Source organism: Scyliorhinus torazame, chromosome 13 (assembly GCF_047496885.1).
Source record: "Scyliorhinus torazame isolate Kashiwa2021f chromosome 13, sScyTor2.1, whole genome shotgun sequence".
NCBI classification, from domain to species: domain Eukaryota; kingdom Metazoa; phylum Chordata; class Chondrichthyes; order Carcharhiniformes; family Scyliorhinidae; genus Scyliorhinus; species Scyliorhinus torazame.
This window is the reverse complement of record NC_092719.1, coordinates 22,252,322-22,271,634: the sequence shown is the minus strand read 5'-3', so window position 1 is coordinate 22,271,634 and position 19,313 is coordinate 22,252,322. Positions and strand designations below refer to the sequence as shown.

The window sequence follows — 19,313 nt, the reverse complement described above, 5'->3', positions numbered from 1 at the left end:
TGGACTGGCCACGCTAAATCGCCCTTTAATTCGAAAAAAAGAATTTGCATAAAGAATAGCCAAGCAAGATTTTCGACAAGTGGACGTTTTCTGTTTGACAGTCTTTGAACAGATTCTGGTGTTGGAGCTGATCTCTGAAAATAAAGCAGTGACTGTGTTACTCTGTGTTGTTTACAGCTGAAAAGAGCAGAGGGGAGAAGGCAGGAAGGGAAGGGGATTATGGATTGGACAAGACCCATTATCGCAGTGTTGCCAGAGTCCACCAGACCATTTAGAGGGTTAAAGAAAGGATTCTCAGCGGGTGCTCTTTCAGAGGGTATGTGCAGACGTGATGGGCTGAATGGCCTTCTTCTGCAGTGTAAGGATTCTACCATTCATGCCATAGAACTGCCATGACCCCAGTGAATGACCAGTTGTGGATGAGCACCTTGTCAGTGCAAACTGTGCCCAGGAACTTCAGCTGGAATATAGAAACTGGTGAAATTGGCTCAAGGGCAGAAATGATTGGACGAGAAGTGAGAATTCCCACAAAATTGAGGCCTGATTGGAAAGACTGTATTTGCACATGGTCCCTTATTTATGGGGGAAGTAATGTGAGTTCTTGTGACAACATGAGATGTTTATATGTATCATCTATTTGAAATTAAATGTACCTCTTTGTTTTTTAACAATATATATTTCAAAGAGCAATTGTTATGGGCCAGGTTTTAGAGAACCCCAAAGTGTACCATGGAGTTAATGGAAAAGTATTTTTTACAGCAAAACAATGTTTATTCTATGAACTCAAGTTGACCTTTTTAAAACATACAGTGAACAACTTAGCAACCATTAATTCAAATACAACCCCCAAAGAATACAACACTAAGTAATTCTTACTTTCCTTTTCACATCCATAAGACTTAAAACACCTTTTAACAGAAGCACATCAGGTTAAAGTCACTACTGCGAGCAGTTATTAGTTTTAAATCACCAGGATCGATTTACATTCTTTAGATTACAGAGAGAGACTCTAATACACCTTCTAGCTGTGACTGCAGCTATTCAGCTCTGAAAACGAAACTAAAACACACACTGCAGCAAACAGCCTAAAATGAAAATAAAAAGCTGACAGACAGCCCAGCTCCACCCACTCTCTGACATCACTGCAGTAATAAACCCCATTTCTTAAAGGTACTATCACTGCAGATATTTATATACATACCCATTTATAAACACCCATTTCTTAAAGGTACTCTCTCATGACACAATACAGCACAGGAACAGGCCCTTCGGCCCTCAAAACCTGCGCCGATTATGATGCCTGTCTAAACTAAAACCTTCTACATTTCTGAGGTCCGTATCCCTCTATTCCTATACTCTACATGTATTTGTCGAGATCCCTCTTAAACATCGCTATCGCATCTGCTTCCACCACCTCCCCCGGCAGTGAGAACCCCCCTCTGTGTAAACAAATGTCCCTCGCAAATTTCCTCGAAACTTTCCCCTCACACCTTAAACTTATGTCCCCTAGTAATTGATTCTTCCACCCTGGGAAAAAGAGTCTGACTATTGTGGCCATCTAAAATGGGTGCCCACAAGGATGATGGGAATTGTGGTCAGGTTGGAACACAGACAGATCACAACTTGTGTATATTGCAAACAACTTATACAGAAACACGCACCTGCTAGAGGCCACTACTGGCGGATGTGCTGAGGAAATACTAAAAGGGGAAAGGATGGCCCGTATGGGTAAATTTCTGTGCGAACACCGAGTCAGGTCCGGGGAAGATAGGACAAACCTGGTGGGATGATTTATGCAAAATTTATAAGAAGAATGTGTTGAAGTTTAAAAAGCCAATGGCCGTAGTGTGCTGCTTGTCTCGGTTAAGAGGAACCGAGGAGGGCCTAGAGACGCTCCATGGTCAGTTAGTGGAGAAGGAGGAGTTAGCCGCTAAGGACAGGGAGATCGCGGATGTTAAACGTGCTCACCAGTCCAGTATAATCCATCTTAGCACCCACCAGACCCAGTATGACAAGGCCTTCCAGGACACACAACGTGCTGTCTCGGTAAGAGAGGAGGCCGAACAGAAGGTCGCCCAGTTAGAAACCAAATATGCCAATTTGCAGGCAGCTTTAAAAGTGCTCCATCAGTCCACCAAGGAGCAAAGGCTAACTAGCGTTAACCACACCAAATGCCAGCGAGAAATAGAGAGAGACTCTATTCATTACTTTCAGTTCAAGAGGGATTTATGTGTACCTTCGGGACAGTAGGGACAGAGGAAGAAGAGATGGTTGATTGGGAGGAGTTACAGGAAAGTGCTCTAATGTATATAGTGAGAACTGAGAGTTGAAAGCAACCACTGCCAACCCCAGGAATAAATGCACCAGCCGCACCCAGAGGCCCGGTTGCACAGGTCACACCATCCCCAGTGAGTAGTGAAACTGCCCCGGTACCAATGAATCCGGTCACTACGGAAAGAAGGATCGGGAATATCGTAGATCCTGCTATTACCTACACCACCCCACTCACAGTAACCCAGTTAAGGGACACGTGTAACAAAATCACAACATTTGAGCCCACTGCGGACCCACATAGCTTCTTTGAAGCGATTCGCCAACAGAAAATTATGTACGGTTCAGATGAACAAGAAGAGGTAAAATTAATAGTTATGAACCTTGGCCAATCCATACGATCAGCTCAACCTGCGCCCCAAAATGTACGGGGTGGAACCTTAGATGAAATGAAGGAAGACATATTAACTGCCATCGGTCACAATAAAGGGGATCCTGTGAATGGTTCCAATAAATGCAGACAGAGGAAAAAGAACATCCGACTGCCTTTGCCAGTCGCCTCTGGATACATTTTAAAGCCGCATTTAGAGATTTAGATTGCGCTAATTTCGACGCCGCTGACTGGGCCAGCACTTTAGTCTCCCATGCCACACAAGCAGGTAAAAAGGCTTGCGTCAACTTTGATCCGGCCGAATAGATACACAACGAGGCATGGGTACTTAGACGTTTATCTAGACATAGTAATGAAGTGTTATTGAATAGTGGTGGGGAATTCGCCGGCAGAGCCATCAGGAAAACCTGAAAAACCCGCCATAAATTAACTTCAAAATGTTTTGGGAGAGAATCGTGCCCAGAGAGTCGGGATAAATGGGTCTTTTTCTGGATGGTAAGATGTAACTAGTGGGGTGGCCCAGGGTTCTGTCCTTTGGCCCCAGCTATTCACAATCTAAAAAAATGTCTTGGAAACAGGGAGAGAAGGAACTATAGCCAAATTTGCAGACAACACAAAAATAGGTGGCACAGCAAGTTGCAAAGAGGAAATAACCTTACAAATGGATATAGATAAGTTGGGAGAGTGGGCCAAAATGTGGCAAATGGAGTTTAACGTAGATAAGGGTAACGGAAAAATAGGAAGGCAACTTATTATCGAAATGGGGAGAGACTTTGTGGTGCTACGCTGCAAAGGGATCTGGGGGTCCTCGTTCATAGAAAACTAGCATGTCAGGTACAGCAGACAATAAAGAAAGCGAATGGAATGCTGGCATTCACAGCTAAAAGAGTATTGTGCACAATTTTGGTCCCTTATTTGAGGAAAGATGTGGTATTTGAGGCAGTTCACAGGAGGTTCACTAGATTGATTCCAGAGATTAGAGATTTGTCGAATGAAAAGAGGTTGAACAGTTTAGGCCGATACTCTCTCGAGTTTAGAAGAATGAGAGGTGATCAAATTGAAGTATACAAGATGATAAAAGGTATGGTTAAGTAGGCGTGGAGCGGATGCTTCCTCTTGTGGGGCATTCTAGAACGAGATGTCATAGTTTCAGGATAAGAGGAGCAAATTTAAAATAGATTTGAGGAGAAACTAGTGGCGGAATTCTCCGGCTACGTTCGCCCGGCAACCTGAGAATCCCACTCGAGGTCAATGACTTTTCCATTGTCAGGGTCGCACCCATGGCGTTCTTGCGGCACGTGGGGCAGAAGAATCGAGCCCTACTTCTCCCAAAGGGCTGTGAATCTGTGGAATTCATTACCCAGAGTGTGGTGCATACTGGGACAGTGAGTAAATTTAAGGAGTTTTGGGAAAGGAGCAGAACTCTTGACTCTTTACTCAATAGCAGCCAGAGGTTGGCAGTGGTAGCAGAGGCTGTGCAAAAGTCAAGGGTTGAAAGATACAACCTTTCCAGAAGAAGAAAAAAAAATCTGCATCAACCAAGGAGTGAGTGAGAAAAAAAAATATCTGGCTGAACCTAGAATAAAGATGCCAGGATATGAATATCCGCCATTATTTTCTGAAAGGGGATCGTATGGCCAATGGAGAAGTGCAGTTAAATAAAAGCACGTTACACAAAACTATCACCACCACAAGTGCCACCTGCAACCCCTTTACATGTCAGGATTTTTAATTGGTAATGGGTTCAAGGGTTATGGAGAATGGGCAGGAGGGTGGAGTTAAGGCCAGGATGAAATCAGCCGTGATTGAATGGCGGAGCAGACTCGATGGGCCAAATGGCCTAATTCTGCTCCTATACCTTATGAACTATGAGCTTTTGATTGGTCCTAACTGGGGGACTGTCCTCAATCACACCGCGGGTGAACTAACCTCACCAACCCCAACCTTGCACCCCTCCCCCTGCTCCAGCTTTGCTCACCTTCCTTCTAGACGAGACAGGGGGAGACAATAAGAAACACCCCTACTTCCCTGGCAAGGAATATCAAACATTCTGAGGCCCAATTCCATTTAGGACTGTAACCTTAAGAGGTTTTGCTGAATTCAAAATATGATACCCCAGAAAATATGGCTTTAGGTGCGGGCGGGGTACCAATGATTCCTAAGAAGTGAGATGGTTTCCTTGTGTCACAAAACTTCACAACATAAATTTGTGTTCCTATGTTCTGATGTCCAATTATAGAAGTTAATGACAGCAAATGCTCCAGTTCTATCGGCTTTTTAATCTTTTATCCTTTTAGTTATACAAATAATTTTCTGCTTTCCCAACCTTGGAAAGAAACTGCACAAATACATTAAAGCGCTGCAGCATATTAATGTCAGAAAGATTTGAGTGACGAATGGCCATTTGGCCCATTGAAGTTTGCCCCTCCTATACTTTAACTCATTCAGCATAACACCCAACTGCATCTGGAACATCTGTAATGTCATTTTATCTTTCTTGGTGGAACATTCCAAATATTTCAGCTTGATAGATTTCATTTCAATGCTGGAACCTTTTTCAAAATGTTTTAGTTATTTGGATTGGATTGGATTTGTTTATTGTCACGTGTACCGAGGTACAGTGAAAAGTATTTTTCTGCGAACCTTCTGATCCAGTCTTCTGATTCTACTGGATAGGTGAAATGTGAAACCTTTCACATCTTTTGTCCTCTCTGGGGACTGCCATTAGCACACTTTCCCCTTGGTTTCTGTGGCCATTAGCACCCGGTTTCCCTGGGTTTCTGTGGCTATGACTCATCTTTCATTCTCACTCCACAGTATAAATATTTCCCACTTTCTCGGTCTGTTAGCTTTGACAAAGAGTCATCGGACTTGAAACGTTAGCTCTTTTCTCTCCCGACAGATGCTGCCAGACTTGCTGAGATTTTCCAGCATTTTCTCTTTTGTTTCAGATTCCAGCATCCGCGGTAATTTGCTTTTATTTAACTACACTTCTCCATTTAGCGTGGCCAATCCACCTACCCTGCACATCTTTGGTTTGTGGGGGCGATACCCACGCGAACACGGGGAGAATGTGCAAACTCCACACGGACAGCGACCCAGAGCCGGGATCGAACCTGGGACCTCGGCGTCGTGAGGCAGCAGTGCTAACCCACTGCGCCACCGTACTGCCCATTCTCTCATTTCGAAAGCCCCCCTCACATGATTCAGGCCTGAGTTGGGATGAAGAATCCGGCCTATCTTGTCTGGGATTAAAGGTCACATCCCAGTTAAATATATCCCAATAGTTCTGTGAAGGATCATTTAGATCCAAAACGTAACTCTGTTTCTCTCCACAGATGCTGCCAGACCTGGTGAGATTATCCAGTATTTTCTGATTTTATTCCGGATTTCCAGCATTCACATTATTTTGTTTTTATTAACATCCATTCTGTTTTATTTTCCTTGAACACACTTTACACAAAACTATCACCACCATAAGTGCCACCTGCAACCCCTTTACATGTCAGTGTCAATTATTGGATACTTAACATCAATTTGACATGTAATTGGAATGTCTCTTAACACATTCCTAACATCCGGGGCCCTGGGTATCCTACTGTCTCTTTGCGGACAAAGTGTTTTATTTGTAGGTGTCTCATTTCCTTTCCTGTCGGTAATTCCCATTCCTCCATTAGTTTGTTTAGCGTCGCTGGTCTATTTCCTAAAAAGAGTCCCTAACTATCAGCGTTCCCCCGTCCCGTCTCCACTTTTTAAAGGTGGGGTCTAGCATGGCTGGTGGGAACCTGTGGTTTCCACAGATGGGGGCCAAGGGGGACACCTTGGTCAGCCCAAAATGTTGTCTTAATTGGTTCCACGTTTTCAGTGTGGCCGCTAACACTGGGCTGGATGTGTATTTTGCTGAGGGAGATGGGAGTGCTGCCGTAGCTAGGAGCCGGAGGGTCGTCCCCTTGCAGGAGGCCTCTTCCATCTGCACCCACTCCGAATTGGGTTTGTGTACCCATCCCCTCACTCTTTCCTCACCAGGCTGATCAGGTTCCACTTGTGGATCTGTGTTCAGTCTCTGGCTATTTGGATCCCCAGGTATCGGAATCTATTTTAAAAGGGAGCCCATCCAGCTCTGTCCCTCCCCTATTTGGGTTCACTCCCGGTCGGTGCCCATAGGCCCCCGGGGATCACCTTGGGATCAGGGGGCAGCTGGTTTGAGCTCTGGCTGCCCTTGCATCATCTGGCTCTGCCAGCCCTGGTGGTTCTCCATGGTCCATGCCGTCGTGTCCACACTCTTGCCGATGCTCCTTAGTGACTGGGACATGCTCTGCAGCACCTCAGCCATGCCCACCTGCGACTGGGACAAGCTCCGCAGTGCCTCGGTCATTCCCATCTGAGAGTGGGACAAGGCCCGCAGAACCTCATCAAGGTCGGCCTGGTACTGGGTGACATCCCCCAGCGAGTCGGACATTCTGCCAAGATCCTCGGCTATGGCCGTCACTGACTGCGCAACACCTTGGCCACCTTCACACGTGGTGCTGGCATTGTGCACCAGGTTCTCCACTGCGGTAGCCACCCTAGCAATGTTGGTCTCAGTGCCACTCATTGCCGGCACCATCTCCTGCACCCCTCGTCTCTGGGACTCCTCCAAGCAGCTATGAATCTGCTGGACTGTCGCTGACATCTCCCTCTGAACGTCTTGGCCACTCCCTATCATCTGCACCAGCTCCGGGTAATGCTGTACCACAGGCTCAGCGTCAGGATGGGACCCAGCTTGGATCCAGCAGCCCTCCGACTGCTGTCTCTCCTGGGGGCTCCTGCCTTATCTCTGCAGGTAGGGATGAAGCTGTGCCGCGACTATAATGGTTGCATCCTCGGAGCTCTCCCCCGAGGTGTTCTCCTTGGAATCAGGAGAGGGGCCGCCCGTGATGGGCCGGTTCCGTCGGCTGGAGGACATGTGGGAGAATGGACATGTGGGCAGTGTTTAGGGATGGGTCAGTCAGTAAGGCAATCACTACTCACGTTTGACAGGTCCCCTGAGTGGAGCCCGGTAGCTCTTCACATCTGTGGCGTCCGCCGGCCTCCGCGTGACTGACCGATCTGTCCTCGGCCACCTCCAGGATTCTTATGTCCGGCACCCCTCTGCTGGTCTGTGCCCTTTCCTGACGGATATGGAAGAGCTTTTCCTGAGGAGACATAGAGGGGGCATCGTTAGCCACATGCGAGGTTCACAGTGGTGGGAGAGGGTGCTGAAGGACGGGTTGGGGGGTTTAAGGGGGAGCAGGAGTGGAGGAAGGGCTGGGGGTTGCATGGAGAGTTGTGGGGTGGATGATCCTTTGGAGGGGGGTCGGGGACGTTGGGGTCTACTCACTCGTGCTGCCTGGTGTAGGTTGTTGACCTTCTTCCGGCACTGAAGGCCAGTCCTTCTGGTCACACTCCCCGAGCTGACAGCTGCCGCCACCTCATCCCAGGTAGCACTGGGTGCCTTGTGGCCCACTCTCCGAGACCCTCAGGGAACAGGACATCCCTCCTGGCCTCCATGGCGTCTAGCAGCCTCCCCAGGTCAGAGATCCCAATCTTGGGGCTGGTGTCCTTGGCACCATTGTTGTGAGCTGGCTGGTGTTGGCTGAACAAGTGTAGCTTAAGTGCTGCTCGACCTTGTTAGAGGGAGGCTGGCGTGTGCGGTCCCGGCGAATCAGCCGCCGAGTCTTCATTTGCGGTGAAAAGCCCGTGAGGCCTTATTAAGTGGGCCAATTAACGATGAACTGCATTGCTGGCCTCGCTGGGCCGAACGATGGAAAGTTCGGGGCAATTCCCGCTTTCTACAGCACTGAGAAATCTTTCCGGAGAATCGCGCCCTCTATTTCTCACCCTTGGTGGTGGGATTCAGCGTTCTAACTATCAGCGTTCCACCGTCCTGTCTCCACTTTTTAAAGGTGGGGTCTAGCATGGCTGGTGGGAACCTGTGGTTTCCACAGATGGGGGCCGTGGGGGACACCTTGGTCAGCCCAAAATGTTGTCTTAATTGGTTCCACGTTTTCAGTGTGGCCGCTAACACTGGGCTGGATGTGTATTTTGCTGAGGGAGATGGGAGTGCTGCCGTGGCTAGGAGCCGGAGGGTCGTCCCCTTGCAGGAGGCCTCTTCCATCTGCACCCACTCCGAATTGGGTTTGTGTACCCATCCCCTCACTCTTTCCTCACCAGGCTGATCAGGTTCCACTTGTGGATCTGTGTTCAGTCTCTGGCTATTTGGATCCCCAGGTATCGGAATCTATTTTAAAAGGGAGCCCATCCAGCTCTGTCCCTCCCCTATTTGGGTTCACTCCCGGTCGGTGCCCATAGGCCCCCGGGGATCACCTTGGGATCAGGGGGCAGCTGGTTTGAGCTCTGGCTGCCCTTGCATCATCTGGCTCTGCCAGCCCTGGTGTTTCTCCATGGTCCATGCCGTCGTGTCCATACCCTCGCCGATGCTCCTTAGTGACTGGGACATGCTCTGCAGCACCTCAGGCATGCCCACCTGCGACTGGGACAAGCTCCGCAGTGCCTCGGCCATTCCCATCTGAGAGCGGGACAAGGCCCGCAGAACCTCATCAAGGTCGGCCTGGTACTGGGTGACATCCCCCAGCGAGCCAGACATTCTGCCAAGATCCTCGGCTATGGCCGTCACTGACTGCGCAACACCTTGGCCACCTTCACTCGTGGTGCTGGCATTGTGCACCAGGTTCTCCACTGCGGTCGCCACCCTAGCAATGTTGGTCTCGGTGCCACTCATTGCCGGCACCATCTCCTGCACCCCTCGCCTCTGGGACTCCTCCAAGCAGCTATGAATCTGCTGGACTGTCGCTGACATCTCCCTCTGAATGTCTTGGCCACTCACTATCATCTGCACCAGCTCCGGGTAATGCTGTACCACAGGCTCAGCGTCAGGCTGGGACCCAGCTTGGATCCAGCAGCCCTCCGACTGCTGTCTCGCCTGGGGGCTCCTGCCTTATCTCTGCAGGTAGGGATGAAGCTGTGCCGCGACTATAATGGTTGCATCCTCGGAGCTCTCCCCCGAGGTGTTCTCCTTGGAATCAGGAGATGGGCCGCCCGGGATGGGCCGGTTCCGTCGGCTGGAGGACATGTGGGAGAATGGACATGTGGACAGTGTTTAGGGATGGGTCAGTCAGTAAGGCAATCACTACTCACGTTTGACAGGTCCCCTGAGTGGAGCCCGGTAGCTCTTCACATCTGTGGCGTCCGCCAGCCTCCGCGTGGCTGACCGATCTGTCCTCGGCCACCTCCAGGATTCTTATGTCCGGCACCCCTCTGCTGGTCTGTGCCCTTTCCTGACGGATATGGAAGAGCTTTTCCTGAGGAGACATAGAGGGGGCATCGTTAGCCACATGCGAGGTTCACAGTGGTGGGAGAGGGTGCTGAAGGACGGGTTGGGGGGTTTAAGGGGGAGCAGGAGTGGAGGAAGGGCTGGGGGTTGCATGGAGAGTTGTGGGGTGGATGATCCTTTGGAGGGGGCTCGGGGACGTTGGGGTCTACTCACTCGTGCTGCCCGGTGTAGGTTGTTGACCTTCTTCCGGCACTGAAGGCCAGTCCTTCTGGTCACACTCCCCGAGCTGACAGCTGCCGCCACCTCATCCCAGGTAGCACTGGGTGCCTTGTGGCCCACTCTCCGAGACCCTCGGGGAACAGGACATCCCTCCTGGCCTCCATGGCATCTAGCAGCCTCCCCAGGTCAGAGACCCCAATCTTGGGGCTGGTCTCCTGGGCACCATTGTTGTGAGCTGGCTGGTGTTGGCTGAACAAGTGTAGCTTAAGTGCTGCTCGACCTTGTTAGCGGGAGGCTGGCGTGTGCGGTCCCGGCGAATCAGCTGCCGCGTCTTCATTTGCGGTGAAAAGCCCGTGAGGCCTTATTAAGTGGGCCAATTAACGATGAACTGCATTGCTGGCCTCGCTGGGCCGAATGCTGGAAAGTTCGGGGCAATTCCCGCTTTCTACAGCACTGAGAAATCTTTCCGGAGAATCGCGCCCTCTATTTCTCACCCTTGGTGGTGGGATTCTGTCTTCCTGCCGCTTGTCAATGGGATTTCACATTGAAGCCCCCCCATGCCGCCGGGAAACCCATGGGCGGGGGTGAGTTGCCGGCAGGAAACGTAAATCTCAACGACCGGAAAATTCCAGACATTCTCGGATTCTCTTTCTTCCCCTCCATTTGAAAGACAAGTTATTGCGATTTCCAGACGGCCGCAGGTTCCACGAGATTGATTAAGGTGTATGCTGTACTGTTTTGGATTTGTCCGATAATCTGACACCACAGCAGATGCGCCACTCTTTTCTCCACAATGTTTTCGTCGAGCGGGTCGCTATGACAACGTTCTTGTGCCACAATGCCAACTCCTGACACCATGTCAAAATGCTGGGGCGTCATTCTCCGACCCCCCGCCGGGTCGGAGAATGGCCGTTGGCCGCCGTGAATCCCGCCCCCGCCCCCGCCGAAGTCTCCGAAGGGAGAAAAGTCGGCGGGGCGTTAATGGCGCCGCTGCCGCGGAGAATGTCACGGGTCTGCGCAAGGCAGCCGATTTTCGGCCTGCCGATATTCTCCCTTCCGGATGGGCCGAAGTCCCGTCGACGTGATGACCGTTCACGTCGACGTGAATCAAACCTCCTTTTCATCGGCGTGACCCGGTGCTCCAGGCTCACGCCGACCAGCGAGGAGGTGAGTGACGGCCTGGGGGGTTGGCTCTGGGCAGGAAATGGCGTGGCCGCAGACTGATTGCCTGAGGAGAGGTGTGTCTCGGCTTGTGTGTGTGTGTGTGCGGCCGTGGCGGGGGGGGGTGGTGGTTAGAGTAGGTTGGGCTCCGGGGGAGTGCCGAGAGGGGGTCCGTGCCGGGGTGGAGGTTGGGGGGGGGGTCCGTGCCGGGGTGGAGGTTGGGGGTTGGGGAGGGGGTCCGTGCCGGGGTGGAGGTTGGGGAGGGGGTCCGTGCCGGGGTGGAGGTTGGGGGTTGGGGGGGGGTCCGTGCTGGGGTGGAGGTTGGGGAGGGGGTCCGTGCCGGGATGGAGGTTGGGGGTTGGGGGGGGGTCCGTGCTGGGGTGGAGGTTGGGGAGGGGGTCTGTGCCGGGGTGGAGGTTGGGGAGGGGGTCCGTGCCGGGGTGGAGGTTGGGGGGGGGGCCGTGCCGGGGTGGAGGTTGGGGAGGGGGTCCGTGCCGGGGTGGAGGTTGGGGGGGGGGGTCTTTGCCGGGGTGGAGGTTGGGGGGGGGGGTCCGTGCCGGGGTGGAGGTTGGGGGTTGGGGAGGGGGTCCGTGCCGGGGTGGAGGTTGGGGAGGGGGTCCGTGCCGGGGTGGAGGTTGGGGGTTGGGGGGGGGTCCATGCTGGGGTGGAGGTTGGGGAGGGGGTCCGTGCCGGGATGGAGGTTGGGTGTTGGGGGGGGGTCCGTGCTGGGGTGGAGGTTGGGGAGGGGGTCCGTGCCGGGGTGGAGGTTGGGGAGGGGGTCCGTGCCGGGGTGGAGGTTAGGGGGGGGCCGTGCCGGGGTGGAGGTTGGGGAGGGGGTCCGTGCCGGGGTGGAGGTTGGGGGGGGGGCCGTGCCGGGGTGGAGGTTGGGGAGGGGGTCCGTGCCGGGGTGGAGGTTGGGGGTTGGGGAGGGGGTCCGTGCCGGGGTGGAGGTTGGGGGTTGGGGAGGGGGTCCGTGCCGGGGTGGAGGTTGGGGGTTGGGGGGGGTCCGTGCTGGGGTGGAGGTTGGGGAAGGGGTCCGTGCCGGGGTGGAGGTTGGGGAGGGGGTCCGTGCCGGGGTGGAGGTTGGGGGGGGGTGGGTCCGTGCCGGGGTGGAGGTTGGGGGTTGGGGAGGGGGTCCGTGCCGGGGTGGAGGTTGGGGAGGGGGTCCGTGCCGGGGTGGAGGTTGGGGGTTGGGGAGGGGGTCCGTGCCGGGGTGGAGGTTGGGGAGGGGGTCCGTGCCGGGGTGGAGGTTGGGGGGGGGTGGTCCGTGCCGGGGTGGAGGTTGGGGGTTGGGGAGGGGATCCGTGCCGGGGTGGAGGTTGGGGGTTGGGGGGGGTCCGTGCTGGGGTGGGTGATGGGAGGGCAAATGAGTTGGTCCACCTGGCCAGGTGCCAGCCTCCAACAGTTGGACCCATGCGGTCCATGCCACCTGGCTGGGGGGAGGAGGGGATATGGGCAATGATGACATGTCGTCGTTCCCCTCCCCCCCACCAGGCCGTCATGTTTTCAGACCATCCAGCGATGTTGGCCGCCGTGGTGGCAGCCGCTCATGTCTATGTTGCCCTGGATGAGGAGGAGGAGGAGGAGGAGGAGGAGCGTGCCAGAGAGGCGGCGCAGGCTGCCGCAGAGGGGCAGGCGGCAGCCGCCCAGGCTGGAGGGACACCTGACCAACAGGACGAGGAGGGGGAGGAGGACGTCGCGGCCCCACGGCAACGGAGGCACCCGAGGGCGCCCCGTGTGTACCGGCCCCGGCAGTCATACCAGGACCTCACGGACCGGGAATGCAGGAGGAGACTCCGGATGAGCCGGGAAACCGTGGCACACATCTGCCACCTGCTGGCACACCTGTCACCGCGTGCAACTGGCGGGGGACACCCTCTCCCCGTGTCCGTCAAGGTTACGGTGGCCCTGAACTTTTATGCAACGGGGTCATTCCAGGCACCGAGTGGGGACCTGTCCGGCATATCGCAGACATCGGTGCATCGGTGCATCCGGGCAGTGACAGATGCCCTTTATGCCATGGCGCACCGCTACATCCGCTTCCCCGTGGACCGGGCCAGCCAAGATGCCCGGGCCGTGGGCTTCTCTGCCATTGCCGGGTTCCCCATGGTCCAGGGCGCGATCGATGGGATGCACGTCGCCGTGCGGCCACCTGCAGATAACAGGGCCGTGTTCACTAATAGGAAGGGGACCTATTCGATGAACGTACAGGTGGTCTGCGACCACCGCATGATGATCCTGCACGTCTGCGCCCGTCACCCAGGCAGTGTACACGACTCATTCGTGTTGTCGCGGTCATCCATCCCCGGCATGTACGAGGGACGCCATCCCCGGCTGAGGGGCTGGTTGCTGGGCGACAGGGGCTACCCATTGCGATCGTGGCTGATGACGCCTATACGGAGGCCACGCAATGAGGCGGAGAACCGCTACAATGATGCCCATGTAGCGACAAGGGGAGTGATCGAGAGGTGCTTTGGCGTGCTGAAGATGCGTTTCAGGTGCCTGGACCTCTCTGGGGGCGCCCTCCAGTATCGGTCAGATAGGGTCGGCCGCATCATTGTGGTGTGCTGCGTCCTGCACAACATAGCCCAGCAGAGGGGCGATGTGCCGCAGGCAGAGGAGGGCGGAGTGGAGGAGCAGCAGGAAGAGGCCCAGTCCTCCCCAGATGAGGGGGATGGGGGCAATGGTCAGGGCAGACGGGGTAGACACAGACGGGTGGCTGTCCACCGTTACCGGCTGGCCCAGCGGGCACGGGACAGACTGATAGACGCCCGCTTCACTGACTAGATGGGCGTGGGAATCGGGTAGTATGGCCACAGACCGCACACCATGACAACAGCCGACCACCCACACCCCCCACCCATCCACCCACCCAGCACCTTCACCCCCCTCCCCAACCCCACACACCCCACCCGCATGCACACCACCCCACCACCCCCAATTGCCGATCCACCGGCGGCACAACGGGCCGGGCTCACCCAGTTGCGGGTGGACGCGTGTCTATCGCAGGCCATGGAGAATGATGACAACCCGCCTCCGATGAGCTCCTGGCTCTACATCGTTGGACTATGTCTGACCCATGGCCACAGTACCACCATCCACCCGGACCATCCCTGCATGTGGCTGTGACACTGCAGCGCACGGTCCCGTCCTCTGCCCGGGGGATGTTGATGGCGGCCCAGGGGGAAGGGGGCAGACTCACCTGGGGCTGAGGTAAGACACCCCTCACACACACACTTGCGCTCAACGTACATGACACCCCCGCACACTTTGGACAGAGCACAAAGGCAGCTTCGGTAGGTGTAACATTGACTTTAATAATCAAAGGAGTTCATGCATGTGCCCTAGCGCCTAAAACTCATCTGTGCCCTGCACCCGTGCCAACTTACTCAGTGGCTAATTGTTTAGCCTTACGGGCCCTTTGACTACGTCTACGTGGTTCCCCAGACGGTACAGCAGAACTGGAGGTGGACTCCTGTGATTCCTGCCCTCTGACACTGGATCCCTTTGGCGGCCGTTTCCTGGGGCGTCCTGGCCTAGATGGGCCAGGCTGCGGCCCGGGCGACTGGGATGGCGAGCTGCCAGCCTGTCCTGCCCATTGCCCACCCGATGCACCTGGGACGGAAGGGGGGGAGTCCGAGGTGTCGCGGTGTACCGGGACCTCCCCTACAGAGGGAGCCGGGACGGACCACACCACCTCCTCCTCCCTCGGGGTGCCCGATGGCCCCCAGGCCTCTACATGGGTGGGGGATGCGAACGGACTGGCCATCCGACGCGCCCCCGACATCTGGCGCTGCCAGTCCTGGAGGCCCGTGCTGGTATCGACAGGGGTCTGCAGGTTTGCAGCCATGGAGCCCAGGGGGTTGTCGAACCCTGTCTGCGACAGTGCGACTCCAGCTCGCACATGGCCACTGGCGCCGATGCCCTCAGCGATGGCCTGCTGAGACTGGGCCATGGCCTGCAGAGACTGGGCCATGGCCTGCAGAGACTGGGCTATGGCCTGCTGAGACTGGGCCATGGCCTGCTGAGACTGGGCCATGGCCTGCTGAGACTGGGCTATGGCGTGCTGAGACTGGGCTATGGCATTGAGCGCCTCTGCCATCTGGCGCTGGTACTGGCTCATGGCCTCCTGTGAGAGGGCAGCCATTTCCTGGGCCACAGACGCCGCCTGCACGGAAGGCCCCAGGCCTCGCAAACCGTTCCCCATGTCTGACACCGTCGCACCCATTGCCTCCACCGCGGACGCCACCCGTGCGGTGTCAGCCTGGGTGGCACGCATGACCGGGACCACTCCCAGCTCCTGGACGCGGGTGGACTCTTCCACCTGCGACCGCAGCCGCCGCAAGCCACCCGTCACCCTATTCGCTCGTCTCCGTGTCAGTGGTTGCATCGGATCTATGTGTGGGTGTGGTAACTGCAGGAACCCGGGATCCATCTGGGCAGCAGATGTTCGCTTGGCCTGGGCTGCCCTCCGACCGCCCGGTCCCTCTGCTGCTCCTACCTCCACCTGCTGTACCGGGACGGCTGTGTTGTGCGCACCAGTGAGTGTACCAGACGCCTCATCACTAAAGTGCCCAACCGTGGTGAGTGTTTCTGCGATGGTGGAGGGTGTTGGTGACAGCAGTGGCGTTGTGTCGTGCTCTTCGTCCCACTCTGAGTCCATGGCACTTTGGGGTGGGTGTTCGTCTCCACCCATCCACTCTGAGTCACTGTCCGGTATTTCATCTTCCCGGGTAGGGGTGTCCTGGGTAGTGCTGTCCCGGGTAGTGCTGTCCCGGGTAGTGCTGTCCCGGGTAGTGCTGTCCCGGGTAGTGCTGTCCCGGGTAGGGGTGTCCTGGGTAGTGGTGTCCCGGGTAGGGGTGTCCTGGATAGTGGTGTCTTGGGTAGTGGTGTCCTGGCTCGGATGTGACGGGGGCCTGTGGCTGCCCCCCTCATCGCTGGGTGGTCGCTCCCGCACGTGACGGGGGTGTCGTCTCCCTGTTGCTCCAGGTCTCTCCGTCTCCCGTGGTGTGCGAGGGGCATCCTGCGGGCGTCGCATGCTGGAGGGTCCGGGTCTCTCCGTCTCCCGTGGTCTCCGAGGGGCATCCTGCGGGCGTCGCATGCTGGAGGGTGCGGGTCTCTCCGTCTCCTGTGGTCTCCGAGGGGCATCCTGCGGGCGTCGCATGCTGGAGGGTGCGGGTCTCTCCATCTCCTGTGGTCTCCGAGGGGCATGCTGCGGGCGTCGCATGCTGGAGGGTGCGGGTCTCTCCGTCTCCTGTGGTCTCCGAGGGGCATTCTGCGGGCGGTCTGCATCTGCGGGGATGGGTGCCTGGACGTTTGGTCCTGCGATACACAATGAAGCATGCATGGTTAGACATCAGGCAGTGATCAGGTGATACGGGGGAGGGGGATATAGGGGAGGGGGGATATGGGGACGGGCTGTTGGTGGCTCACTTGCTCGTGGGGCCCCGACCTCTGCATCAGCAACCTCCCGGTCCTCAGGTCCGCCAGCCAGTTCCAGGGCCCTTTCCTCGTGTACGGTCAGTGGCCTCTCATCAGCGGGCCCTCCTCCAGTCCTCACATGCTCCCTATTGTTGTGTGCGCGCTTCTCCTGGGGGGGGGGGGGGTGGTGGCAGGGCTAAAAGGCAACAGTGTTAGGCAGGTATATGAATGCACGCCATCGGTTCCGCGTGCATTGCAGAGGTTAAGGTTAGGGCTGGATTCACTTGGGGATATGGGGGATATGGGGGAGGGGGGGATATGGGGGAGGGGGGGATATGGGGGATATGGGGGAGGGGGGATATGGGGGATATGGGGGAGGGGGGAATATGGGGGATATGGGGGAGGGGGGATATGGGGGATATGGGGGAGGGGGGATATGGGGGAGGGGGGGACATGGGGGATATGGGGAGGGGGGATATGGGGGAGGGGGGAATATGGGGATATGGGGGAGGGGGGATATGGGGGATATGGGGGGGGATATGGGGGAGGGGGGATATGGGGGATATGGGGGAGGGGGGATATGGGGGATATGGGGGAGGGGGGAATATGGGGGATATGGGGGAGGGGGGATATGGGGGATATGGGGGAGGGGGGATATGGGGGAGGGGGGATATGGGGGATATGGGGAGGGGGATATGGGGAGGGGGGGATATGGGGGATATGGGGGAGGGGGGATATGGGGGATATGGGGGAGGGGGGATATGGGGGAGGGGGGGATATGGGGAGGGGGGAATATGGGGGATATGGGGAGGGGGGGATATGGGGGAGGGGGGATTTGGGGGAGGGGGGACATGGGGGATATGGGGGAGGCTCACCCTGCCTGCTCTGACGAGGTCGTTCACCTTCTTGTGGCACTGGGTGCCTGTCCGTGGTGTTAGGGCCACAGCGGTGACGGCCTCTGCCACCTCCCTCCACAGACGCCGGCTGTGGCGTGGGGCAACTCTGCGGCCGTGCCCGGGATACAGGGCGTCCCTCCTCTGCTCCACCGCGTCCAGGAGCGCCTCCACATCGCGTGACTCGAACCTCGGGGCTGAGCGACGGCCAGCCATCAAGTCGGGTGTTGCGGTCGGCTGTTCCGGTCGGGTGGGGGGGAGCTGCGCGGCCTTATGAGCCGTCACGCCGTGCAGCGCGTATGACGCTGCACGGCGTGAACCACTGCGCAAGCGCGGATCCCGTTACGTCGCTGCTAGCCCATTTCGGGCCGCAGAATATCGGCCCATTTTTATGACGTGACGCAAGTGGGATTTGCGCCGTTTTTTGCGCCGATCGGCGGACTTTCCGCCGATAATGGAGAATTTCGCCCCTGAGTTCTAGTGACTGGTACCAGGGATTTATAACAACAATAGTTTGTTCAGTACTCCGAATACCTCTTACTTTATTCCACTCGGCCCACACTCCGGGGAGATAGTAATAATCTTTATTATTGTCACAAGTAGGCTTACATTAACACTGCAATGAAATTACTGTGAAAATCCCTTGGCACTCCGGCACCTGTTCGGGTACACTGAGGGAGAATTCAGAATGTCCAAATTCTCTAACAAGCACGTCTTTCGGGACATGTGGAAGGAAACTGGAGCAGCCGGAGGAAACCCACGCAGACAGGGGGAGAACGTGCAGACTCCACACGTTCCACAAAGTGACCCAAGCCGGGAATCGAACCTGGGACCCTGGTGCTGTGAAGCAACAGTGCTACCCACTGTGCTACCGTGCTGCCCAACAGAGTCAATCAAAGGAGGAAATTCATACCAATCTCTTTCGCCATTGCAAGGCCCTGCGGATATGTGATAGGAGTCAGTTTCTATTCCCTCAACTTTTCAATTGTGTCCTTGTCATCCCGCAGATCAAGCTGGGTGCCCACCAGGATGATGGGTGAGTTTGGACAATGATGCCTCACTTCAGGATACCACTTGGCACGGATATTTTCAAAAGATGCTGGGATCACCAGCGAGAAGCAGATTAGAAAAACGTCTGTTTGAGGGTAGGAAAGTGAACGCAGACGATCAGAATCTTCTTGTCCAACCGTGTCCCAAAGCCCCAGATTCCACAGGCTTCCCACCAACCATCACATTGGCAGAATAGTTGTCAAAGACAGTAGGGATCTATTCTCCTGGTAAGGCATTGGTCGTGTAGCTGATGACCCAGCTGGTCTTACTCACCCCGCCATCACCGACCACCACAGACTTTATCGCCTGCATCGGACCCACGCTCCATCTGCCTCAGCATCGCACTGAGGCGATAGTGTGGCTATGATTGGATGGATAAGCATGGAATCAGATGAGTGCAGTCCCAGCTGCGTGCGAGCAGAGACGTTGGAAGAGGATTGTGTGGTCACCCCTGTCAAAGACAGCTGAAAGTTGAGAAGGATGTGAAGCGAATGTTTACCTTTCTCACAGTCGCATCGGATTTGACTTGTAACATTTATATGGGCTGCTTCAGAATTGTTACAGGGGCGGAAACCTGGTTGGAGAGATTCAGGAT

The 19,313-nt window shown here is 55.8% G+C and overlaps 1 pseudogene; it reads right to left on the bottom strand.

Moving 5' to 3' along the window:
* The window catches only part of LOC140387792 (ras-related C3 botulinum toxin substrate 1-like), a 30,732-nt pseudogene extending 11,702 nt beyond the window's left edge, over positions 1-19,030 (bottom strand).
* Between the last annotated feature and the right edge of the window lie 283 nt (positions 19,031-19,313).